Below are 9,892 nucleotides of genomic sequence, written 5' to 3' on the forward strand. Positions count from 1 at the left end.
AGAAGGCATATGACCATGTTCCTTGCAATTTCTTATGGGAAGATCTACTACAGTGTGGAGTCACAGGCCCACTGACATGTCATTCCATTCCAAGATTTGTAAAGTGAAAGTTGTATCAGCATTATTCACTATATCTCCCCTCGGGTTCATGATTTAAATAGACAGTATATCAAAGCACAGCTTAAATTTGGAGATTCTCCATTTTGGTTATATGAGACATGCATCATTGTTGTTTTTATTTTATTTATTTATTTATTTGTCTTTGTTTGCTGGGAAAGTCCGACTGTTTAATACCCATTTTCAGCAGAGGCCCAGGAGGAAAAGCTCTATTTGCTTACATTGCATTATACTGAGTTCCAGTCAAACAAAGAGTAGATGCATTTTTATTTACATTTATACACAAACAGTAGTTGCATCTCTATTTACATTTATACACAAACAGTGGTTACATTTATACATATACATTCTACGATTTTACATAGGTGGAAGTTACTAAAGAGAAAGCCCACATGCAACTTAGTGTATTGTACAGGCAGCAGTTATGTATATAAAATGTTTTGTCATTTCAGTAAGAGGTTGAGAATATTGTGTTTAAGGAGTGTATTTGTTTAGTATTGTACCGTGAAAAAGTTTTAACTTGTGATGAGCATGTATAGGATCAGGATTGGTTAAGATGTTGTTTACGCAGTGGTTTTAAACTATTGAGTTTTTCAGAGAGTTTTATCTGTGTGGGGATACTATTCCACAGTTCTATGATGCATTATGAATAGAGCGAGTCTCCTGCAACATTAGTTCATTTATTTGTAGGTAATTACAATTTGTTACTAGAACGGAGGTCCCTTACTGGACAGTAGGGCAGTAATACGTTTTGTAGTGCAGGTCATTTTCTTGATGATGAATGAGTTTGTGTCCTGTAGTTAGTTGTGAATATGTTAGTTTAATTGTTTTAAGCTAAGACAATGGTAGGTCCTAGGTGGCAAACTTAGCTATCTTATTGTAGCAGGAGGCAAGTTTCTTTCTTTGAGTATTGTTTATGTTTGTTAGGATAGCAGCGGTGTATATGAGAGATGGCAGTAAGAAGGCAGTGGCTAGAGTTTTTCTTGCATTATCTGTAAGGAATCCATTGATCCTATCAAGGGAGGCTAGTTTCTAGTATGTAGATTTAATGGTGTGCAGTATATGGTGGTCATATTTGAGACTGTCATCTATTATAATGCCTAGAAGTTTACTGTGAGTTACAGTTTCAATAATAGTATTATTTAATGATTTTATGGTAAAGAATTGCTGTCGATTTTGTCAACTTTGTGAGGTGAATATCATTAACTTAGTTTTCTTGGGGATGAGTAGGAGGGTTGATACTTTGAGCCAAATTTCTAGAGGAGAAACATTTTTAGGTAATGTCTTAGAGCTTATTTATTGTTGAGGCTGCACATATTAATGTTGAGTCATCTGCATACTGAACTAGCCTGACATGGTGATTGAAGGGGTGGAGGTCATTAATAAATATATTAAATAGTAGATAACCCAGGATAGAGCTCTGAGGAACAACTGTAGTGACCGGTTAAAAGGTTGAGTAGGTTTGTTGCCATTTAACGACTTGCTGCCTTCCAGATAGGTAGCTAAGGAACCATAACAAGGAGTATTGTGAAAGTCCTATTGGTGAGAGTCAAATGAGCAGTTGCTGGTGTGAGACCGTATCAAATGCCTTTGACAAGTCTAAGAACATGGTGGACACAAGCAGACCATTGTGTCTGTGTTGGTTGTTTATACTGATAAAATGTAGCAGAGCAATAGTGGTGCTGTGCTGGGTCCTAAAGCCATGCTGTGTTTCTGAGAGCAGGTTATTTGACGTTAGGTATTGCATCAGCTGCACATGGATGCATTGCTCTAATATTTTGGAGAGGGGGCGAGAATCGCTATTGGTCTGTAGTTATTAAACATTGTAGATGTTCTGCCTTTATGCAGTGGTATGATGTAGGATTATTTCCACAGTGATGGAACGTATCTTTCTGCTAAGGACCTGTTAATTAGTATGGGCACTGGGAAGGCTATGACTTCTGCAGTCATTTTTAGGTATCTGATGTTAGTTGGTCTACAGCTACCGAAGTAATTTTTAGTTTAAGGAGCAACATCCTTACGAGTGAGGTAGGCACTGGACTAAAATTGAAGAGCTGTAGGTGGTTTTGATTGGACAGAGTAGATTGAGGGGAGGCAGATGTCTTAGTGTCTAAGAGAGATAATATTGATTGTATAAAGTAGGAATTAAACTGTGTGGGGAAAGATTCTATTTTAATGTCTGTTTTTGGAGAGGACTAGTGGTCTTGCTAGGGCGGAGTAGTTTATTTAGTGATGACCAAACAAATTTTTGGTTTGATTATATGTCTACAGAACACTGATACCTGCACGAATGGCAAGTGCACGGCTATACCACATGAACCAAACAGCAACAGAAAAGCCAGCACTCCAATCTGGCCTCCAGCAAAATGTTTGTATTCCATTATTCTTCCATGACAGATTGCCCCAGTGGGGTCATACCGGTTTCGGCAAACGCCTTCTTCAGTGACCACACCACAAAAATGATACATGGAAGACACTCATTACACACATTCATTTATACCCAATGTTGCAGTGCCCTCTAATGGATAAAAAATATTATATAGCTAGACTTAAAAAATTAGTATATAACAAAATAACTATATATGACAAAAATACAGTGAGAAAAATATATATATGATAAACTGTTTTCAAGTTGTTAAAATTGGTCATTCAACCCCAGGTGAAAATAAGGCTCCCAATTTGACAATCCACATTTTTTCTTTGTTGGTTAGTAACTCATACAATGTATGAACATCTGAATTCTTGAACCTGATAAGATCAATGACCATAAAGCTAAAAACCCCAGTGGGATGTTTGAGTATATGTTTATATAAAGAACTCAAAACTTTTTTATTTTTAATATCACTTAAGTGTTCCCTAACCCTTAATTTAAAGGGTCAGGAAGTCTGTCCCACATAAAATGCCTGACAGCTGCATTGGGCTAAATAGATAACCCATCTGGTACTCCAGTTAGCAAAAAAAGAAACATTGTAAACATGTGGAGAATTGTGACTAGTAAAACTGTTCGACTTGAGCACCCTTGGGCAATATGAACAATGCCAACATGGATGACAACCAACCAAAAGTTGCCCAGTTATAGTTGTTTGAACAGGGGGATTGGAAGGATGATTATGCATCCTTTTGCAAAATGACTAAATAAATATCCCAATGACCGCCCCTTACGAAAAGAATAAGAATACCGATCTTTAATATATTTATTCAATATATTGTCTGACTGTAATAAATGCCAGTGTTTCTGAATAATATTCATGAAGCTCCTAGTGTTTCTGCCATAAGTAGTAATTAATCTAAGCTCCTGGGATTGATCTGTTAGCTTAGAATGATATGATAGCAACTGTGTCCTATCTTGTTGATTAGCAAACCGGCTGGCCCTAGTGATGTCACCTGCTTGATATCCCGTGCTCTTGAATCTGTCTGTTAACTCCTGGTGATGGTAGGCATACGTGGAGGAATCAGTACAAATTCCCCTAATGAGAAGAAATTGCGATTTGGGGATATTCCTGATGACATGTTGTGGGTGGAAGCTCGTGGCATGAAGTAGGGTGCTGAACTGAGGAAACTTTCTAAATACCTCACTTTCCAAAGTGTCCGAAGTCTAGCTATATAATATTTTTTATCCATTAGAGGGCACTGCAACATTAGGTATAAATTAATGTGTGTAATGAGTGTCTTCCATATATCACTTTTGTGGTGTGGTCACTGAAGAAGGTGTTTGCCGAAACTGGTATGACCCCATTGGGGCAATTTTTCATGGAAGAATAATGGAATAAAAACATTTTGCTGGAGGCTACATTGGAGTGCTGGCTTTTCTGTTGTTGTTTTGTTTATATGTCTGCCTTGCAGGTTGCTATGTTTCCTTATCCTGTTTGACCTGGAGTTTTGCAAGGTTTCTAAAATGTCTAAATTGCTGGTGAGCACTTTGAGTTCTATTTGTATACCAGTTTTTCCAGGCTTTATCACTTTTATCATGATTTTTCTTATTTCCTTTGTCAGCCATGGTGAGAGGTTGGATTTTACTCTTTTATTACATACTGGTGCAAGATTATTTAAGGACTGTAAGAATATGTCATTAAAGTGTTGTACAGCAGCATCTAGTGGCATTGTTCTAAATACATTCCAGTTATATTTTTTTAGTGTTTCACTGAAAATATCTTCACTGAAATTGGTTGTATTTTGTATTTGATTACAGATAATATGTTTATGCAGGTTGTGGTGACTTCTAATGGCATATGTTGGTATGCAGTCACTTATGCTGTCTGGGAGGCAGCCTACTTTTGTCAGTTTGTCTGGTTGGTTTGCAAAAATCCAGTCTAATGTTGAGTGTCTTCCTGAAGTTTTATTGATTCTAGTAGGTGTGGTTATTAATTATCTGAAGATGTACAAGTTTATGGGGTAGTGGTATTTGTGAGTTTCCAGTCTATATTTAAGTCTCTAAGTATTATAGTTTCATGGTTAATTTGTTGGGATATCCAGTACAGGATGCTTTCAGCAGTATTGATGTTATTCCGTAGTGGTATATAAATTGCTTATAACATATAGTTTTCCTATTGTTGATTTTTACGAGTGTTGTTAGTAGTTCAGCATTGTTAAATGTGGGTATTTCCTGGGCAAGTAAGGTAATGGTTAGTGAATTTTCATAGATGATTGCTACATTACTTGCATACTTGTTTTGTCTGCCATGCCTGAGTATATTGTATCCTGCGGCGTGACCTCATTATCCTTTATTTCTTCTTTTTTAACCAAGTTTCAGTAGCTATAATTACATGAGGATGTGGCAAGATAAGCATGTATGTCATTGATTGCGCGTTTATATTATGCTGCCAAAAACTCAAACTGTTGACAGCATAATAATTGACATGAAAATGTAGAAACCCCTGAACATCGAACACACACATACAAAAAAAAAAAAAAAACAAACACAACACAAATTGTTCTATGCAAGGGGGCAAGCCCCACTTCACCCCCCACCCCCCCGCTACTTAAATATACCAACTCCAAGATCGCACTACATTGCAGTAAATGGAAATCTCCCCTTATGAAGATTTCCGTTTACATGTGCGATGACTTTCGCTTTCGACATTTTGGTGCCGACAATATCAACTTCGATATTGTCGGACTTCGACAGGGTGAAGTAGACCCGATTTTATTGCACATGGTTTTTACATTCATATTCACTAAGGTGAGTTTGGATTCTGTTTTTTGCTGAGGTGTATTAGGTGACTGTTTTTTGGTTGGAAATGATGGTTTTATGAACAATGGGACCACGGTTGGGGTGAATATCTCCACTAATTTTTTGAACTGATATTTTACAGAGGTGAGAGTGTGAACAGTTATATTTTGATCTTCGTTTGATATCTGATTGTAAATTTGGATGCTTAGTTTTAAGATTTTGAAAGAAAAATAAATCAGATCTGGTTTATTTCCAGAGATATGGTGTTATGAAGAAAGACAAGCTAGGTAGATGTTGATATTCCTTGTGGTGATAAAGATTAGTTGAGTGAGGAGAAATAGTATAATAATCTGACTTAGTGGCATATTATTTAACTTGAGTTTTATCTTTGTTGTAAACTAGGATAAAAAATGTTAGGAGGGTAGTGGGTAGGTTGTAGAGATGTAATTTGATAATTATAAGAGGCAGGGATTAAGACAATTTGTGAAAGAGTATTGGGTGGTCAACAGAGTGGGTGTTGCTATTGGGGGGGAATTGAACTGATTGTTTTCCTACTGGAGGGAACAGATGGTATTGGTTATAGGAAAATATGGGTGGTGCTATGAAAGTGTAAACGTAAAGTAAGACTGGGTGGTTGGGATTTGGGGGTAGGGTAGGGGAGTGGAGTGAGCCTGAGTGTTAGCAAGAACAAATGAAGTGGTCTGAAAACTTGTCAAGAGACAGACAAAACAATCAGTGACTTAATGTAAACAGCCACAAATCTGCAGAGAGATAAGTAAAAGTAACGATGTATTTTAAAATGCTTCTGTGCTACTAGATGAATGTCTGGGTTTTGTTGCTTTAGGACACAGTTTTAGTAGGAGAGTTAGTCCAATTTCACCTTGACCTGACTAATGGTGATAAAAGTAAAACGTCGTACTTGACTGTTTGAGCAACTGTGCAATGTAAGGAGAGTTCTATGGATTTTGAAATGCAAAATCCAAAAGCCTACCTCAACTCCCACAGACCAGCAAAACAATGAGAAAAAGTAAGCCAGAATGCAGTAGTTCAGCTCTGGAAAAATACTGGCTGAGAACTCAAAAGTGGTTACACAAGAAGAGAAAGAAACTTAAGGAAGGGAGACAGTGGACTGCTAAAAAACATGAATTGAGCACAGTTAAATGAGAAAGTACCAATGGGGACTGTTGTGGTCTAAGAATGGAGCTATTATTGTGGACAAAGTTCTTTGTTTTAGGCTGCTATAATATTTATAATTTACATACAAATATAGCCCACAGACTGGTATTCAAACTGCAGCCTTCACTGTTACATACATATCTATTTGCTTGCAGGGACACCTCTATAGAAAAATAAAAACACATTAAAGAGACAGTTGGGTGCACTGAATTGATGTTGACTGTACACAAATACTAGCTCAGAGCTGAAACTGGTTTAGTGTTTGTCTCAGGCAAGAAGAAATAAGAAAAGAAGGGGGAAGACCAAGGGTGACTTCTTTGAAGGCATGCACTTCCACTAAAGACAGGGGGATATAAATAATGGGAGTAACAAGTCAAGAAGAAGTGAAGAAAAATATATAGAAATATAAGAAATCATTTGAGTAGTAGGAGTAAATGTTAGTGCCTGTTAGGAAGAAGAGAGTAAAAACTGACCAGCAGGATGTCAGTGGAGGAGGGTTTACAGACTATAAGGCTATTGTTTACAAACTAGGACACTGAAGCACTTGTCTTCAGACTAGTCATTATGCAGACTAAAATATACACAGAAGACTGGATGCCTCTACCACTTACTTAAACACAAGGCCAGATGTGGAACACAGTTTGTCCTAATTAAATGGTGGTTGGATTGAATGGACTAGACTGCCTATTTGGATGAGACTGTTGTGTGTATATTTAAGTTCCCAGTGAACCTGTTGAAAAAAAGAGTGAAAAAAAGATGTATTCAAGGTTCAGTTGAAATCCAATTACATTACTATGGGATGAACTATATGGAACAGAACACTGCCACTGATAAATGCACTGAAATTGTAAGTGGTTTCATAATAAACATAGAAATTAAGTTCTGTGACACAGTTGCTGTGATGGGGCCACCTGGCTTACCACCTTAAAGAACACATCGTCAGGAGGTAACAAACAGTACTGTATTGTTAAGACCCTTACAAACTCAGGACATTAATCTTTCAAAAATCAGCTTTTTAGCACCAGAATAACAAAGGACAACTGAACAATTAAGGATAAGGCAGGAAAAAAATTTCAAAAATAGTTCCAAACCTCATAAGAACTTTAAATAGGACAGAAGTTTTAACAAACACATATTTTAACTTACATTCCAACAAACTCTTTTTTGACAGTGAAAGGACTTGATAGTGCTATGAGATCTTTACAGTTTAGATAACCTTTCTAGCTTATTCAACACCAGTTGTAAAGAGTTATGCTAATAAAATAAAACACACATGGTTGCAGATAATGTTGTCTTCCTGGCCTCAAGTGACTGTGAGCTGCCCCGTGTACTGGGGTAATTCACCGCTGAGTGTAAAGAGGTTAAGATAAAAATCAGTGTCTTGAAATGATAGGTTATGGTTCTCTCCTGAAAATGAATGGATTGCCCTCTTCATTTAAGAGAAGAGCAACTACCCCAAATGCAGAAGTTTAAGGATCTTAAGGTCCTGTTTACTAGTGGAAGAATGGGTCAGAAAACTGATCATCAGATTGGTATAGTGAGGGAAGCACTGCAGGTATTATATCAGACTGTGCTGTGGTGATAAGTGAAGGCTGAGTTACAGGATAATGATATCAGTTTATACCACCATCTTCACCTTTCAGTGAGAGCATGGAGTAGTCACCAACAGAATGAAATTATGAAACAATGTAAATAAGGTTCATTCACAGGGTGATAAAGTGAGGGGCTAGCCAGTCCAGGAGGATCTCAGAGTATAGCTGATGCTCTTCCAAGTTGTGAAAAATCTGTTGAGTTGGTTTTGGGCACATTAAAAGGATCCCCTCATGTACCTTGCATGGAAGGTATGACAGGTAAAGTCTACTGTGATGTAGCCCTGGGACAGACATGCTAGAGAAAGATTGTACCTCACAATTTGCCTACAAATGCCTACGAATCCCATAGGATGAGTCAGGGACTATTCGTGAGGCTGCAGAATCTAGTCTGTTGCTGCCTATAACCAGGACACGTGGCCAAAATGATGGACAGATAAATAACTGAATGGATGATCATCAAACATCGCAATTTATCTTTAACTTAAATAGAATGAATTATAAGTCAAACACATGTGAAGTCACTGGAGTTTAGGCGTATAGACTTTGACACAGATTGGTAATGCCTCACTAAAATCATAACTACCAGGCATGAAGGGAGAGCAGAAGAACAGGGGGAATACTTCAAAGTTGTCATCAATGCAATAATCTTAAATGAAAAAAAAAACAAATATGCAAATGTAAAATACTTGGGGAAAAACAATGTGAAGTGAGGGAAATATTTATTTAGGAGGTATCATGAAATGCAGAAGGAAGACAGAGTAGTAAAACAATTAAAGTGGAATGAAGAGCAATACTAGAAATAAAAGCTCAAGCAGAGACATGTAATGAGTTGTAGTAAGAATGGAGACAAACATTCTATAGATACATAAAGGAGGAAAAAAGGCAAAGGGATTGATAGTGAAGCCAAAAATTGATGGGACTGGGTAGAAAGATGGTGAAAACAGTGGGCTGATAAATTAATGTTTTTGCCCAGTATAATAAAGATAGATAAAGTATATTTACAAAAAATAATATACAGTACTACTTTCAGAAAGGGGGTTATCCAAGACCTTTCACAGAGGAAAGGGTAATGAAACAACTCAAAAAAAAAAAACTAATGGTGTGCAATGTAGTAATAACTGATAGGATTCAACACAAAAGTTTTCAGGAATTAAGAAATGAGCAAATAACAACCCTTACTAGCTGTGAAAAAAATGGGGGAGCAGCATAATGTTCTAACAAAATAGAATTTCTTAACAGAAGGTGGAGGAAACACAGAAGAAGGAAATTATTTACATGCCAGTTTGACTTTATTTGTATAGACACTTATGAAATTCTTGCTAAGGGAATTAATTTGAGAGCGTATGCAAGCATGACAGATACAGAACCTTATGCTGAAGGAATTCATGACAAGAAGATCATGCTAGATAAAGGTCATAATTCTTTGGCTGTTGAAAGAAGCAGTGGGTAGGACCCCCTATATTTTAGCAAGTTGTTTGTTGTGGTGCAACATAAAAAGTTAGTGAATAGATTAGGCAGGTTTGGAGTGGTCAAAGGCAAATAATATGAATGAAACATATGTTATACCGCAGGACACAAACAATTTAGTAAACATAGTTCATTCAAATTAAGAACTGCTGACCTGTTCTATGCACACATGTCTCTCAACTGCCCCTATTTTGGAGGAACATAGCTATTTTCAGGCCTGATTTATCCCTATGCACGATATACCTATTTTGGGAGTATGTCCCTATTTTCAGGGCATGATTTACCGGGTTCCTATTGTGAAATCGAATGTTAAGAATTGAAGGCCGAACTTCAAAAGGTGAGAATGTCAAAGCCGCGGAAACCCAAATTC

Source organism: Protopterus annectens, chromosome 9.part0, assembly GCF_019279795.1.
Source record: "Protopterus annectens isolate FY-2018-M chromosome 9.part0, PAN1.0, whole genome shotgun sequence".
Lineage (NCBI taxonomy): Eukaryota > Metazoa > Chordata > Ceratodontiformes > Protopteridae > Protopterus > Protopterus annectens.